Below are 17957 nucleotides of genomic sequence, written 5' to 3'. Positions count from 1 at the left end.
TCCCTTGCTATATGACTTTGGAGAGGTAATTTAACTTCTCTGTGTCTGTTTCCTCATCTGTCAAATGGGAGTTAATTACCTTTTCTCCTCCCCATAAGATTTTGAGCCCCATGTGGGACAGGGACTGTGTTCAATCTGATTATCTTGAATCTACCCCAGTACTTTGTATAGTGTTTGGCAGATAGTAAGTGCTTAACAAATACCACTATTATTATTATTATTATCATCATTATTTTCATCATCATCATCACCATTATTAAGCACTTTCAATGTGTCCAGCACCGTACTAAGTGTTGGGAATTCTACAAGTTAATCATATTGAATGAAGTCTCTATCCCACATAAAGCTCACAGTCCAGAGAAGAAGAAATGTGGTGGCGGACTGGGCTGGGCTGGATCCAGCCACTTATGTCTGATTCACCTGAGTTTCCTATAACTAGCCTGATGCAGGAAGTCAGGAAACATGAGTTCTAATTCAGCTCCTACTTGACCTGCTGTGTGACCTAGGGCAAGTCACTTAACTTCTTTGGGTTTCAGTTTAGTCTGTAAAATGGAGTAAATAATGTCTGCTTCTCCCTACCTCTTAGACTGTGAGTCCTATCTGATCTAATTATGTTGTATCTACCCTGTTTAGCACAGTGTTTGACAACTTGAAAGTACTTAAACACCAAATTTTAAAATCCCGTCTGCTTTCCCAGGGGCTGTTTTTTTGCATTCTGTGCCATCAGTGCTCTGTATACACGAGCGACCTGGCATTGGTGCAGGGCAGTGTCTGCAAAGGGTAAACACGTGGTAAATACCAATAATTAATTGATCTGAGTAGCAGCATGACCTAGTGAATAGAGCACAGATCTGAACGTCAGAGGACCTGGGTTCTAAATCTGGCTCTAGCACTTGCCTGCTGTGTGATTTTAAGCAAGTCACTTAACTTCTCAGGGCCTCAGTTTCCTCATCTGTAAAAATGGGTATTCAATGCCCGTTCTCCTTTCTACTTAGCCTGAGGGACAGAGACGGTGACAACATAATCATCTTGTATATACCCCAGTGATTAGCACAGCGCTTGGCATATAAGTGCTTAATAAATATCACAATGATTATTATTAGTAATTAAGTTGTGCTTCTGGGAATTCTACAAGTTAATCAGATTGGATGAAGTCCCTGTCCCACATAAAGCTCACAGTCCAGAGGAGAAGAAGAAGTGTGGTGGCGGAGTGGGCTGGGCTGGATCCAGCCACTTATGTCAGATTCACCTGAGTTTCCTATACCTAATGGATGGTGCAATTGGATGGTGCAGCTTAGTGAATAATGACTTTTTTCCCCAAAGAACTAGGGATTTGCAAGTGATGTGACTTCATGCCCCAGAAAGGAATTCCAAGGGAGGAAGGGCCAAGTCTTGTGTGTTGTCACTTCCCAAAGTCAGGTGGCCTAATCCTATTGGCATAGATCCTCAACCCCACAAGGTGACTTGAGAAGAGAAAGAGAAGGGGTAGCAACATCTCGACACTACAATGCCTTCGCTTAACATTTTCTGATCACAGACCCTTCTGGCGATGTGAATCCACATGAGCAACATCGAACATAGGATCTTAAGGCCAAAAGTAAGGCTCATAATGGGTCAGACCAGTGGTCCATCCAGCCCAGTAGCGGGACCCAAACAGGGAAAATAGGATGCTCAGTGGACCAGTGTGATGGTTGCCCTCCTGACTAGACTGTTGATTGTAGACAGTAGATTGTAAGTTCATTGAGAGCAGGGAATGGTCTTCCAACTCTATTATATTGTAATAATAATAATAATGGTGGCATTTGTTAAGCGCTTACTATGTGCCAAGCACTGTTCTAAGCGCTGGGGTAGATACAAGGTAATCAGATTGTCCCACATGGGGCTCACAGTCTTAATCTCCATTTTACAGATGAGGGAACTGAGGCACAGAGAAGTGAAGTGACTTGCCCAAGGTCACACAGCAGACAAGTAGTGGAGCCGGGATTAGAACCCGTGACCTCTGACTCCCAAGCCTGGGCACTTTCCACAAAGCCATGCTGCTTCTCCTCTCCCTGCCACTTAGTACAGTACTCTGCCACACTGGAAGCACTCAGTAAATAGGACTGAATGATTGACAGAACATCAACATCATCTGACCATTCAGGCTGAACAGAAGAAGGTTTTGAACAAATCTGCCATCAAACCCAAACTCTATGAGATTTGCCTGCTCTCTGAGCCAAATTCCAGAAAAACCCAAAAAATTAACTGGTTCATAAACTTTGACCGCCTTCACATCTCTCTATCATAATGCTTCTGCAGCTGAGACTGAATTCGGGAGCTTTTCAGGATTGATTTGATGTTATGCAACTCTATTTCGTTATCGATTTCCATCCCAGAGAGAAACAAGGAGTTCACATCCACATTTAGTATATAAATGCTACTATCCGGTCAATCATATTTCCCTATCATGGTTGTTCCACTAAAAGTGTAACCACTTTTTTTAATTGACCTCCAGTAATGCATGGAAAACATAATTCATAGTTCTAAAATTAGAAATTCTTTTCAGGACTCTGACAGGGGCCTCGAGCAAGGTAGACACGGACAAAACCGTTTCCCTTTATTAAAAAGCAAATGCAGGGCTCTCTCTCTACAAAAGTCATCACTGTTTTTAATTCCCAAGTGAATGTTGAAGACAGCATGGCCTAGTGGAAAGAGTACGGGTCTGAGAGTCAATGTAAGTGGGTTTTAGTCCCAGCTCAGTCACTTGGCTGCTCTGTGACCATGGACAAGTCACTTAAATTGATTGTGCCTCAGTTACCTCATCTGTAAAATGGGGAGTAAGATAGTGAGCCTCATTTGGGACAGGGGCTGTTTCCAAACAGATTATCTTGTATCTACCCCAGAACTTAGCACAATGCCTGGCACATGGTAAGTGCTTAACAAATACCCCAATTATTATTATTAAATATTAAATGATGGAGGGAGTTAGGGAGTCCAATATTCTTAAGACCTCTCACTTAGTTACCAATCTAAAACAGGGGACTTCCGTTGTACCCCACTAGGAGTGCACCATCAGCTAGAGGAGACAAGAAAGCTAATTAGCCAAACCATTTGCGTTGGGCTAGAAACACAGTGGAATCTGGAAAGATGGAAATTGAATTTCATGTGATCATTTCAACCTTTCTTCCCTTGACCTCAAATGAGAAAGCCGATTTCCACAGACAGGCAGTTCTCACTGTGTTTGCAAGTTTGGTGCTCTAGACAAAATTTGGAAATAGACATTCATTGGCAACATGAACAGTACATTGAAGTTGCTGGAGACTCTGCAAGACAAGCCTCACCGGGTCAAGATGATATTCATCTCCCGGGAGCTTATCTGAGGAAAAGAGGATGTGAAGAAGAATTGGCCAGTTGTAGAATTTACACAAAGGGGCAAACATAACAAACTAAGCCTAAGAGCAACCCCATTACTGAGTCGGACTAATGGTCCATTGAGCCCAGGATTCTGTCTCTATGGCAACACATCACTTGAAGATACCAAATGATGTCTGTCTCTTGGACATCCAACATGAAGATGCATCAGACTTCAACATAAGAATTTAAGACCAGCATAGCCTAGTAGAAAGATCACGGGCCTAGGAGTCAAAGAACCTGTTGGTGAATGGCTTGTGTCTGTCAGCCTATCCTGTTAGACAGTATGCTCCTTGAAGGTAGGTCCGTGTCTGGTATCCTACTGTACTCTACCAAGTGCTTAGTACAGTGTGGGTGCAATGTAAGTGCTCAGAAAAAAGCTATTGTTAATAGTGATTGAAGCTGAACTGAAAGTTAGAGAGGGCTAAATTTAGGGATTATGCTGTCTCTCCTTGATAGGTGACCCTAGTTGTAATTATTGATGATGGTGAGTTTGGCAAAGAACTCAGGACTGGGTGTCAGGAGATTTAGGATTTCAAGTTAGCATGGCCTAGTGGCAAGAGCGCAGGCTTGGGAGTCAGGGGACGTGGTGGAGATTGAATTCAGGGGACGTGGTGGAGATTGAATCCTCCTCCCTCTGAGTTAGGTTGTAAGCCCTATCTGGAACAGGGACATTGTCCAACTTGACTATCTTGTATCTACCCCAGCGCTTAGTCCAGTGCCAGGCACATAGTAGGCACTTAATAAGTTCCATTAAAAAAAACTAGAAAAGGACCAAAAGTAAGGCTGTTACTGGATCAGACCAATGGTTTATCCACCCCAAAGTTCCATCTCCATCATAACAGGATTCTTGGAGAGACTGGGTATTGGCTGCCTTTTGGACTTCCAAAATGAAGATGTGTTATGTTTGGCTGTAGGATAATGGCTAATTTTTTTATTAATAATATTATTATGGTATTTTTATGTACTTACTGTCCATTAAACACTGGTGTAAATTCAAGATTGTAAGATGGGACACAATCTCTGTTCTACACAGAGCTCATAGTCTACCTTATCCCCATTTAAAAGATGAATAAAGACCAAGTTCATACAGTAGGCCTGTGGCAGAGAACTTGAAAGTAATAATAATAATAATAGTATTTGCTAAGCACTTACTATGTGCCAAGCACTGTTTGAAATACTGGGGTAGACACAAGGTAATCAGGTGGTCCCACGTGGGACTCACAGTCTTAATCCCATATTTTCACAGAGAGATAAATGAGGCACAGAGAAGTAAAGTGATTTGCCACGGGTCACACAGCATACAGGTGGATTAGATTAGAACCCACATCCTCTGACTCCCAGGCCCGTGCTCTTAACACTGGGCCATGCTAACTTGGAATCCTAAAACTCCTGACACCCAGTCCTGAGTTCTTTGCCAAACTCACCATCATTAATAATTACAACTAGGGCCACCTATCAAGGAGACAGTGCAATTCCTAAACTTAGCCTTCTTTAACTTTCAATTGAGCTTCAATCACTAGTAATCAATAGCTTTTACTGAGCACTTACTGTGTGCCCAACTCTGTACTAAGCGCTTGGGAGAGTACAATAGGATACCAGACATGGTCCTACCATCAAGGAGCATACGGTTTAACAAGGTAGGCTGACAGATATAAGCCATTCATCAACAGTTGGGGAAAAAAAAGAAACAATGGTTCAGTGGGAGAATTGAGGTCAAATAGATAAACAAGTCTAACAATATAAGTCAAGAATATGTCTAAGTGCTAGGAGTCTAGAAATAAGTGCTAAGGGCATTTGTTGGATGGACACAAAGGTGGAGCTTAATTGAGGAAGATTCTTGGAGAAGATAGGATTTCAGAAGAAACAGGGTAACTTAATGGACAGAGCATGGGCCTGGGAGTCAGAAGGACCTGGGATCTAATCCTGGATCTGCCATAAGTCTGCTGTGTCACCTTGGGCAAGTTATTAACTTCTCTGTGCCTCAGTTATCTCATCTGTAAAACGGAGATGAGTGTGAGTCCCATGTGAGGAAGGGACTGTGTCCAACCTGATTAACTTGTATCTACCCTAGCGCTTAGAACTGTGCTTGGCACATAGTAAGCTCCTAACAAGTACTATTATTATTATTAGGAGAGCTTTAAATATGACAAGAGCTGAGTCATGAGTTGGAAGAGGAAGGGAATTTCAGAGAGGAGGAGGGGAGTGAGCAAGGTAAGGGGTCAGAGCTGGGAGAATTGTGAATGGGGCAGAGTGAGGATGTGATTGTTGAATGAACAGAAAGTATAAGCTGATAAACAGTGGGAGATGAGAGTGTTGCTATATAGTACTCGTCCAAGAGCTTAGTACAGTGCTCTGCATACAGTAAGTACTCAATAAATATGATTGATTGATTGAATGATTGATAAGAAAGATGCAGAGAGCCGGTAGAGTACCTTAAAACCAACGATCAGCGGTTTCTACTTGCTGCAGATAGGAATGGACAACCACTGGAGGTTTGTGATGAGTGGAGAAAATATGTGCAGAGTAACGCTTTAGGGAAATGATCCTGGCAGCAGATTGATGCATGTCCTGAAGAGGAGAGAGGCTGGAGTGAGGGAGGCCAGTGAGGAGGCTGATGCAGCTATCTGAAATTCCAAAGAAAATGATGAGGAAGACCTAATACAACCAGACTCTGTCTCTCCTTATCATGGCTTAGACTCATTCCTGGGGTCAATAAGACCCCGCTGGCTCAGCCCACCCATGGGGTTTCGATCCCTTTCAGCAAGTTGCCACTGCAGGCCGAACAACATCGATATTTTTGACCTCATGAGAGTGCCCAGATTTCAAAGGGGAAGTTTGTAACAGGAAGCCAGCATGCAGGTCATCGAATGGAAGAAGAGCGGTAAGGTAGGAGGCGATTGAAAGTGCTTCCGTTGAAAGGATTTTGCAAGAGGATTTTATTTGGAAGGTGTAGGTGTGAGCACTTCTCCCATGATTAAGCATTGAAACAGCTAATTGGCTTCAGCAATTAAACAAAAAAAAAGTTAGATCCAATTTCCACTCCCTTAAAATGCAATCGAGTCCCAATTTATGAAAAGAAACCAAATGCATTGCAAAGATGAATAGGCTTCTCTATGCCCTAACCTGCCTTTAAAAGCCATTCGAAAGGTAAAAACAGACTTAAATCACGGGGGGAGCTGTGCTTAATAAAACAGAATTCAGACTCATTAAACTCAGAGCTCTTCTCTTACCATGTACGAGGAAAGAAAACTGCACAACTCGTTAACTTCTTTCCAGAATTAATCCACGTCGAGAAGCAATTACTGTCCAATGAAAGGATCCAAGCTTGGCAAGAGACATTCCTCCCCGGGGCAAACCTGCCCACGCCCGGCTCTTCCCAGGACCTTTGGCACAAATCCCTGCTGAGGATGGGAGGCATTGGTTTCTCTCCAGGGAAAGATCATGTCTACCAGAACCCTCGCAAATCTGAGGGGAGTGAAAGTAATGGTATTTGTGAAGTATCCACTGGGTGCAATGAGCCGTAATGAACATTTGGGAAAGTACAACTGAAACACAGCAAACATTCTCTGTCCACAACAAAATCTTTCAACAGTCAAAGTTGCAGGAGTGGTCTTTAACAACAGACCCTAGAGGGACTTTTGGCCACCATTACAATGTTGCTAGCCGCCTCCTCCTCCTGCTCCTCCTGACCCTCCTCCTTCCTCCTCCTCCTCCCTTTGAGTCCTGGTGGCTGCATTTCTCTGGGTCCCTTTAGTGAATCAGCCTGAGGCAGGTCAACTCCATTAGCCCACGGGCATCTGCCAAATAATCGATAGTATTTATTGATTGATTGAAAATAACTCCTGCTGAGTGGATTAATCAATCATTTATTGAGCGCTTACTGTGTGCAGAGAACTGTACTAAGCGCTTGGAAGAGTACAATATAACAGAGCTGGTAGGCATGTTCCCTGCCCACAATGAACCTACAGTCTAATAATAATAATGTTGGTAGTTGTTAAGTGCTTACTATGTGCAGAGCACTGTTCTAAACACTGGGGGAGATACAGGGTAATCAGGTTGTCCCATGTAAGGTTCACAGCCTTAATCCCCATTTTACAGATGAGGTAACTGAGGCACAGAGAAGTTAAGTGACTTGCCCACAGTCACACAGCTGACTAGAGGTGGAGCCGGGATTCAAACCCATCACCTCTGACTCCCAAGCCCAGGCTCTTTCCACTGAGCCACGCTGCTGCTCTGTCTAGAGGGTGAAAGAGATATTAACCAGTCACTTTACCACTCTAAGCCTAAGTTTTCTCATCATTAAAAAGGGGATAAGATAGACTGTGTTCTGTGTGGGACAGAGACTGTATCCAATCTGATTATTCATTCATTCATTCAATAGTATTTATTGAGCACTTACTACGTGCAGAGCACTGTGCTAAGTGCTTGGAATGTACAATTCGGCAACAGATAGAGACAATCCCTGCCCAGGAATGGGTTCATAGTCTAAACGATAATAATGAGGCTTGTGGACAAGGAGTCCAAACGTGGAGACTGGGGGGAAAGTTAGGGAGTGAGAGAGGAAGAGTCAGGGATGTGAGATAGTCCATCCCTAAAATGGTTAATTCCTAGCCAGTGGGATGGATGTCCAAGAGGGCAATCAATCAATCAATTGTATTTTTATTGAATGCTTTCTTTGTGCAGAGCACTGTACTAAGCATTTGGGAGAGTACAATACAACAGAGTTGGTAAGACACTTTCCTTGCCTATAATGAGCTTACAGTCTAAGGCTCACAAACTTCTAACAAGTGAAATATTTTGGGGGTTTAATGTAAACTCTAACTCTTTCTATAAAGAGACGCTCTTGAGATTTGGGTTATTTCAGTTTACTACAACTCACCAACTGTGTCTCTGAGTTTTTGACTTTGTACATAGACATAGTGAATTTGTTTACATTTGCCTGGGTTGAGACTCGGGAATAATAGAAGTAGTTGAATAAATAATAGAAGTAGTTGAATATGGTGGCGTGGATGGGAGTAGATCCTTGCAAATCATTTTTAAAATGTACCAACCTACAGGGAAAAAAAAATGTTTAGCAGCTCAACTTCATCTCAAGAGGTACTGAAGTAGTAATGATAGATGATATTTATTAAGCACTTTTTATGTGCCAAAGGATGATGCCAAGTGCTAGGATGCCGATGATCTGGTCACAGAGTCCCTCAAAATGCCCTGGAGCCTTAGTCAGAAACAGGACCCCAGAATGCCTGGACTATTGTTTTGATCCCTCGGCATTGCTTTAATGGATGATACCGAAGGGAGAGTTTTGCCTCAAGTTCCTGAGATAAGATCTCCTTGGAGAACGAACCCAAACCAAACTAAGCCTGAGGCACTGGCACCAAAAACCTATCCCTAGGATACAGTTATCTGACCCAACTGGATGACTGATGGACATTATAGTCCCACTCCACATCTGATGTCCGCTAGTCATCCTCAAAGATAACAAATTGTGGTATTTGTTAAGTGCTTTTTTTTTTTTTACTGGAGTTTGTTAAGCGCTCACTACATGTGAAGCAGCATGGTGCAGTGGATAGAGCATGGGCTAGGGAGTTAGAAGGTCATAGGCTCTAATCCTGGCTCCACCACTTGTCTGCTGTGTGATTTTGGGAAAGTCACTTCACTTCTCTGAACCTCAGTTACCTCATCGTGTAAAATGGGGATCGAGACTGTGAGCCCCACATGGGAGAGGGACTGTGTCCAACCCGTTTTGCTTGTATCCACCCCAGCTCTTAGTACACTGCCTGGCACATAGTAAGCGCTTAACAAATACCTTTATGACTATATGCCAAGTCCTGTAATAATAATAATAATGTTGGTATTTGTTAAGCGCTTACTATGTGCCAAGCACAGTTCTAAGCGCTGGAGTAGATATAAGGCAATCAGGTTGTCCCACGTGGGGCTCACAGTCTTCATCCCCAATTTACAGATGAGGTAACCGAGGCACAGAGAAGTTAAGTGATTTGCCCAAGGTCACACAGCTGACAATTGCAGTCAGGATTAGAACCCATAACCTCTGACTCCCAATCCCGGGCTCTTTCCACTAAGCCACACTGCTTCTCTACTGTACTAAGCACTAGGGTAGATACAAGATAATCAGGTCCCACAAGGGGCCCACAGTCTAAGTTAGATGGAGAACAGGCACTGAATTCCTATTTTACCAATGAGGGAACTGAAGAGAGAGGTAAGCAAATTCTTCACTGAAGTATTCTTTCACTTCTCTTCACTGAAGATGTTTGAGGTTCATTTCAGCTAGGAATGCCCCTCCTGCTTATCAAACTGCTGACCGGACCCCAGGGGAAAACCACCATCCCACTCTGCCACCTCCTCATCCTGTGTAGTTGGGTTTCGGTTGAGGGAGAAGGTCTAGAAGTTTGGGGGTTTAGCTTTCAAGAGATGAGTAACAAAATCAGGCAAAGCCAAAAAAGAGAAGCAGTGTGGCCTAGTGTGGACAGGGCATGGGCATTGGGGGCAAAAGGATCTGGGTTCTAACCCTGGCATTGCCACTTGTCTGCTCCGTGACCTTGGGCAAGTCATTTCACTTTTCTGTATCTCAGTTACCTCACCTGTCAAATGGAAATTGAGACTGTGAGTCCCATGAGGGACATGAACTGCATCCAACCTGATTAGCTTGTAATCTACCCCAGCACTTAGTTCAATGCTTGGCATGTAGTAAATGCTTAACAAATACCATAAAAAAAATTTGACAGTGTGCATTCAGGAGCAGAGGCTTCCCTCAGTATATTTTGGAAGGACCGCATAATAATAATAACTCTGGTATATGTCAAGCATGTATTAAACACTTAATATGTGACCTGGCTCTTTAACTTGTTTACTCTGTGACCTCGGGCAAATCACTTCACTTCTCTGTGCCCCAGTTTCCTGTAAAATGGGGATTGAGACTGTGAGCCCCACAGGGGACAGGGACTGTGTCCAACTCTATTTGCTTGTATTCACCCCAGCGCTTGGTACAGTTCCTGGTACATAGTATGCGCTTAATAAATACCATTAGTACTATGCACTGTACTAAGTGCTGAGATAGATATCAGATAAGCAGGTTGAATCCAGTTCCTGTCCCACATGGTGCTCACAGCCTAAAGGGAAGGAAGAACAACTAATAAATCTCCATATTAAAGATGAGGAAACCTAGGCACAGAGAAATTAAGTGACTTACCCAAAGTCACCGAAATTTCAGTTATGCTAGTGTAGACTAAAATCTGAGGGTTGCCTTAAGGTGGAGTCTACTTGGGCATGAGTGCAAATATACTTCCCAAATCACTGACCAGTATACCTTGACCCACACCTGAGGTATCAAAATAGCAGTCAACAATACTATGATCCCTGGCCTGGACCAAACCAGGGAATATAGTAGCATCAATGTCAGATCAGCTTCTCCAAGCTCTGGCCATATATGTAACCTGCAACTCCCTTTGCAAGAGCTTGTGATTCAAACAATTAAAGGGATTGTCTCTAAACAAAAGACTTGCCCCCGACAGCTGGTCTACCAGGTAAAAGATGGTCAGGCTGATCACTGGACAGGTTGTTGAACGTTCCAGTTTATAAAACTTGGGAAGCCACCAAAAAACAGAGCGGTTTTCTCCGGTTGCAAAATGGTCCTTGAAGACTGCCTGGCTAGCCTAGAAAATAGGTCAGGGCCATTAAAAGAAAACTCCGGGCGGCAGGCTGTGAGTTGCCTGGGAAATACACCCGAGTTTTTCAGAGATGGTCAATAAAGAGCACATTGAATTAGAAAATGCATGACCCTGATTAGACTTCTAAACACCTGTGGGAGCCCAACCTAAAATTAGAACTGTTCAAAGAGTTTAAGGGCTAGGCAACTGATTCAAGCTTGGAAAGATGTATCCCAGGGTACTTCCCAAACTGCTAATTTTCTTTCAGGCTCCATGAGAGGGTTAGGAAGTTTTCAGTAGAAAATTATATTTTTAACTCAGATTTGCATAAGGCACGCCTGCCAGGCCCCAAACTGGCATTAGTGAGAAGGGTGCCAGCCAAGGAGGACCCCAACTTGGGGTGGGGTGACTTAACCTTCAATCTCTCTCCCCAGCTCCCACCGCAGCAACCTTGACATCAGCTTCAGTGTAGGATGACCTGGAAAGAATTTTTGGCCTTCCCTCTCTCCTCTCCAAAATTCAGCCTTCAAGATGACTTAAGGCAGATACGCCTTAAGAAGGAGCTCCTTTAGATCAGAGACCACGTCTTCTCATTCTTTTGAACTCTTCCAAGCACTTACTATAGTGCTCTGCATTCAGTATACACTCAATAATAACTGTGGTATTTGTTAAACACCTACTCTGTGCCAATTGCCACACTAAGTGCTGGAGTAGATGGTAGATATTTGAGGCGGGAATTGTCCCTGTTCCACATGGGGCTTGTAGTCTAAGTAAGAAGGAGATGGTGATGATCAAGGCAAGGGGATCTCAAGGGCCAGAGTCCAAGTGGGCAACCAACACGGTAAGGAGTTCAGCACAAAGTCGGCCAAGGAAGCAGCTGTCCATTTGCCCGACTTTTAGCCAATCAGGAGAGAGCAGAGTGATGTGTTCACTCAGGAAAAGCACCCTGGATGCACAGTCTCAACAGAATGCTTTTGAGTCCTTCCTTGCAGAACTGTGACCCCAAATAATATAGAGAAGCAGTGTGGCCTAGTGAATAGGGTACAGGCTAGGAGTCAAAAGGACCTAAATTCTAATCCCAATTCTGCCACTTGTCTGCTGCGGGACCTTAGGCAAATCACTTCATTTCTCTTTGCCTCACTTCTCTCATCTGTAATATTGAGATTAAATCCTACTCTCTCTGGCTTACTGTGGGCCCCATGTGGGACAGGGACTGTGTCCAACCTGATTATCTTGTATCTACCCCAGAGCTTAGTTCAGTGCTTGCCACATAGTAAGCAGTGAAAAATACCACAGTTATTATTATTATAATCAGTTTTAAGTCAATTATTTATCCTTATTACATCATTCACAAATATTTTTATGCATCTGCTTTAGAGTACAATCTCCTTGTTTCTAATGTACTTCCCATGTGCTGAGTAATAATAAAATTGTGGTAGTTATTAGCTTTTATTATGCGCCAACTACTGTACTAAACTCTGAGGTCTTGTCTTATGCCGTCGAGTCATCTCCAACCCTTAGCAATGCCGTGGACACATCTCTCCCAGAACGACCGACCGCCATCTGCAATCGTTCTGGTAGCGCATCCATAGAGCTTTCTTGGTCAGAATACGGAAGTGGTTTACCATTGCCTCCCTCCATGCGGTAAACTCGAGTCTCCGTCCTCGACCCTCTCCCATGCCACTGCTGCCCAGCACGGGTGAGTTGGTAGCAGATTGCCTTCCACTCGCTAGCCACTGCCCAAGCTGGGAATGGAATGGACACGTTTCTGCTTGACTCTTCCTCTTGTAGTAGAGACTGGTAGAGTACTGCAAAATCTCCAGGTGCAACCCTGAGAGGGAAAGCTCTGAGGTAATCACTAAATAATCAGATGAGATACCGTAATAGTAGCAGTGGTGATAGAAGAAGTAGAAGTAGGAGCAGAAGTAGTAAGAATAGTAGGTCTGGTGGTAAGTATTAAGTGCTTATTGTGTGCAGAGCACCGTACTGAACACTGGAGAGAATCCTTAGGTGGGAATCAGACATTGTCCTGGCCCTTAGGTGGTTCACAATCTAAGAGTTTAAGTAGGAGAAGGTAGATTGGAAGCAGACACAACAGGAGTGATGAAACATTAAAACATAACAAAAACAAATTGATAAAATGGGTTCAAAGTCTCAGGGGGAAGGAAGGAGTACAAGAACATTCAGGTACATGCTGAAAACGTTTACATATCTTGGAATGTGTATATATCTATAATTCTATTTATTCTATATATCTATATTCTATTTATTCTATATATTTATAATTCTATTTATTTATATTGATGTCCGTTTACTTGTTTTGATGTCGGCCTCCCCCCTTCTCGATTGTAAGCCTGATGTGGGCAGGGGTTGTCTCTATTGCCTAATTGTACTTTCCAAGCCCTTAGTACACTGCTCTACACACAGTAGGGGACCCTCAATGATAGGAAAGAAGGTGGCACTTACCTCAGTACTTTGGGAAATTTTACATTGAACTCTCCCAAGCGCTAAGCACAATTCTCTGCATAAGGTAAATGCTCAATAAATTCAACTGGTTGATTGTCCTGGTGGAGATGGAAGACTCCGAGGACACACGAGAGCAGCTTTTATCCCCGACCCAGCACACATGGAGCACATTGGCTCTCTCCCACATAGAACTCACAGTCTAAGGGTGAGGGAGGACAGTTATAACCATTTTACAGATGAGGAAACTGAAGCCCAGTACTTGTCCAGGGACACAGAGCAAGAAAACAGAAGAGCTGGGATTAGAACCTAGGTCTCCTGACTCCCAGGGCACCCCAGTACATCAGACACACTGGGTGTTCAAGAAATACCTTTATCATAACTTCTCTTTCTACTATTGCTATTACTGCTACTATTACTGCTACTATAGAAGTTCTATAATTTGCTCTAAACTAACAGGTAGAGGTGGACAGAAAAAACTTCCCAGGCTTAAACAAGAACCTCTGAGTTCTTTTATAAAAACCTCCAAAATGGCCTGCATGCAGTGTATCCCATCCAGAATGGCATTATTGGGGGTGGGAGGATTACTGGATTGGAAAATCAAGCAGGTCTATTGTAAGCAATCAAAACAACTAAGGGGAAAAAAACAAACCAGATGCTCACTTCCCATGTAGGCCCACCAGGTCCCTTTGGCGGGAGCTGGACTGTGACCTCAAGCCCCGTCTGCCACGTGCCCACAAATGGCTCTTTGCAGCAGTCACCGCTCTGCACATACAGAGCAACTTAATCAAAGGGCTCTGGAAGCCCTCAGGGAAGAGCTCTTTTAATTGTCATATGGATTTCTCTGTCATCACGGAAGACAAGTCTAAATTACTCACTCATTGTTATGGCCGTTCCTGGCTCTAACTTCCCCTGTGATTAGGAGGAAATTAATCTAATCGCCCTTTCATTTGTCCCATTATCTAGGGAGCAGGTAGTCTGTCAATGGGAATAAAAGGGGCATTTACTAGGAGCCCCCCAGCAGGTGAAATTTAAGGGGATGAAGAGGCGAATTTCATAAACCTCAAGAACATGATCTGTGAATTCCACAGAAAACTAGAAGGCCATGTGACTGCCTTAGCCAATAAAAATTTTGTCAGAGGAATCAGTAATGCTATTTAAGAACCTCCCAAGTGTAACGGGCTGGGGTAAGTGACTGGGAAAGCACCACAGAAGCAAGATATCTGGTTCCTGCCCACAGGGAGCTTACACCTTTTAGTAGGGATGCCCCCAAAAATATTTATAAATAGCAGGAGGAAGAGTGAGGATCCAATAGACAAAAGAAAATTTGCCAGGTCAGAGAAGCTGTTGGTTGAAGGCCTTGGCTAGGTTTGGGAATCATCCTCAAGTAGCCACTGGAGCTTCATTCTTCGCTGTTCCTGGAAATGGTGACGCTCATATGATGCATCACCAAAATGCCTCACAACTGGAAACAGCCAACAGAGCCAACTGGCACTGCGCTCAGCCTGCCAAAAAGCCCTGAGCAAACCTGGACCAGCAGGACTTCCTGTCTGGAGTCTGATAAAGTCCTAAAATTAGTGAAAAAAAAATGTGTGCGTCAAATGCTTCCCGATGTGTCGGTCCACTGTATGGAGCTGGAGAGTGGGTATTGCTGGGAATGAACAGACTTGGGTCTAATAGTCCCAGCTTCGTCAACGTACAAGTCTCCAACTGTCTCTGGCCAACAGTTTCCTCATCTGGAAAAAGGAGCTGAGGAATCTGCTTCCCTTCCCTGTTAGATTGTAACCCATGTGTTGGGTAGGGACTATGTCTGACATGACTGTCTTGTTTCATATCAGTGCTTTGCACAATAATAATAATAAATAATAATTATGGTATTTGTTAAGCACTTACTATGTGCCAAGCACTGACTAAGCACTGGGGTAGATACAAGTAATCAGGTTGTCCTACATGAGGCTCACAGTCTAATCCCCATTTTACAGATGAGGTAACTGAGGCACAGAGAAGTTAAGTGTCTTGCCCAAGGTCACACAGCAGAAGAGTGGCGGAGGTGGAATTAGAACCCACATCCTCTGACTCCCACACCCATGCTCTTGCCACTAAGCCACCAATGCTTTGTGAATAGAAAGTGCTTAATGATAATGATGCTTATAAGAAAATTTCTCCCAAGACAGTAAAAGATTTCCAAATCATCACCTGCCAGAATTGGGAACAGTCATTCCTTGCTACCTAGGCTTTCTCCATTAGTTAGGATTCCTCATTACTCTGAGGACAGGAAGATTCATATAGGCAGAGAATCTGTGTACCAGTTCTGCTGGATTGCTCTCTCCCAAGTGCTTAGTACAGTGCACGGCACACAGTAAGTGTTCAATAAATACCACCGATGGATTGTAAGGTTTGGGGGCTGGAAAATCCCTTCAGGGTTCATCCAGTTCCCTTAGAAAGACTAACCTGGGGTCGGTTCAGCCCAACTTGACAAGAGCTTAAAAGGCGAGGGTAGAGAAGTGGAGTATTATAAATTTGCCCCCTCCCATCCCAGAGAGCTTCTCATCCACTCCTCCTGCAGGCTTCCTGCCAAGAAACACTGAGAGGCTTAATAATAATGATTTCGGTATTTGTTAAGCCCTTACTGTATGCCAAACACTGTACTAGACCCTGAGGTAGATACAAGATAATCAGGTCAGACACAGTCCCTGTCCCACGTGAGGTTCACAGTCTAAGTAGGAGGGAGAACAGGTATTGAATCCCCTTTTCATAGATGAGAAAAATGAGGTTCAGAGAAATGACTTGCCTAAGGTCACACAGCTGGTACGTGGCAGACAGGATTAGAATCCAGATCCTCTGGCTCCCAGGCACATGCTCTTTCTACTAGACCACCCTGCTTCTCATGTTGCAGGTAACTGGAAGGTAATGGAAAACTCCTCATAAATCCCTGAGGGCAGGGAGTGTGTGCTTGTTTTAGTTGTTCTTTCCCAGGTACTTAGTACAGGGCTTTGTACTCAGGAGGTGTGGAATAGATAGCATTAATTGCCTGATGGCTAGACCCTTGATTTCTCTTTCAATATTTGATGAAGGAGTCCTAAACTCCTTATGGACAGGAAACATGTCCACCACTCTGTTGTACTGTACTTTCCCAAGCACTTAGTACAACGTGCAGCGTGGTTCAGTGGAAAGAGCAAAGGCTTGGGCGTCAGAGGTCATGGGTTTGAATCCCGGCTCCGCCACTTGTCAGCTGTGTAACTGTGGGTGAGTCACTTAACTTCTCTGTGCCTCAGTTACCTCATCTGTAAAATGGGGATTAAGACTGTGAGCCTCATGAGGGACAACCTGATGACCCTGTATCTCCCCCAGCGCTTAGAACAGTGCTCTGCACATAGTAAGCGCTTAACAAATATCAAGATTATTACAGAGTTCTTCATGCAGCAAGTGCTCAGTAAATACTATTAATTGATTGATTGATTGATTGATTGATTGATTGATTGAGCCTCACATCAAGAAAAATGGATGAGTCCCAGTTCAGAAGTTTAGCAGGTGGACAAACTGTCCAGAATAATAATAATAATAATAATTGTGGCATTGGTTAAGTACTTACTGTGTGCCAGGCACTGTACTAAGTGCTGGGGTAGATACCAGCAAATTAGGTTGGAGAAAGTCCCTGTCCCACATGGAGCCCACAGTCTCAACCCCCATTTAACACATAAGGTAACTGAGGCCCAGAGAAGTGAAGTGACTTGGCAAAGGTCACACAGCAGACGACTGTCTCTATCTGTTGCCGATTTGTACATTCCAAGATTGTGCATGCTCTGCACATAGTAAGCGCTCAATAAATACTATTGAATGAAGTGGTGAAACTGGGATTAGAACCCATGACCTTCTGATTTCCAGGCCCATGTACTATCCATTAAACCATGCTGTTTGTGTCCCTGTCAAGCCACCCTGCCTTTATCTTCTTCTGTCTTCCCCCTTCCATCACACCCTGCTAGGGACAGAAGGGTGATTTCTTTCCAAGGCTTCAGGGCCGGATGTCCCAGAATGGCAGGGACCAGGAGGTGGTTCCTACCAAAAATTGTGTCAGAAATCAAGCAGTTTGGAGTCAAGTGTGAACAGGACAGAGCAAGCTGCAAAAGATGCCAGGCTGAAACAGCTCTCGCTGGGCCCTTTTGGACACTTGAAAAGCTTCCGCTAAGAGGCTCTAATTCTTGCAAACACGAATAACCCCACAGAGACGAGTGTTTGACTACTAAAATAGTAAGGCCATTGAAGCTGTTCCACAGATACACATGATGGGCCATTAAATAAAAGCTGCAGAAGTGAGCCACTCTCTCAGGCAGAGAAAGGAGAAAGGGGAAGACCTTGAGACAACAGAAGCCACTTCAGCCTGTGGAGTAGTAAGTATCTGTTGAAATTTTTCTGACTCTCCTTCAGACTGTAAGCTCC

The 17957-nt window shown here is 43.8% G+C and overlaps 1 non-coding gene across 1 annotated transcript; it reads right to left on the bottom strand.

Moving 5' to 3' along the window:
• Window positions 1-12760: 12760 nt before the first annotated feature.
• Window positions 12761-12898, bottom strand: LOC114812716. The gene has a single exon (XR_003760367.1). It is a non-coding gene; the product is annotated as a small nucleolar RNA SNORA7 (small nucleolar RNA).
• Window positions 12899-17957: the final 5059 nt, after the last annotated feature.

Source organism: Ornithorhynchus anatinus, chromosome 5 (genome assembly GCF_004115215.2).
Source record: "Ornithorhynchus anatinus isolate Pmale09 chromosome 5, mOrnAna1.pri.v4, whole genome shotgun sequence".
NCBI classification, from domain to species: domain Eukaryota; kingdom Metazoa; phylum Chordata; class Mammalia; order Monotremata; family Ornithorhynchidae; genus Ornithorhynchus; species Ornithorhynchus anatinus.
The sequence above is the reverse complement of the archived record's forward strand: the minus strand, read 5'-3'. Positions and strand labels throughout refer to the sequence as shown.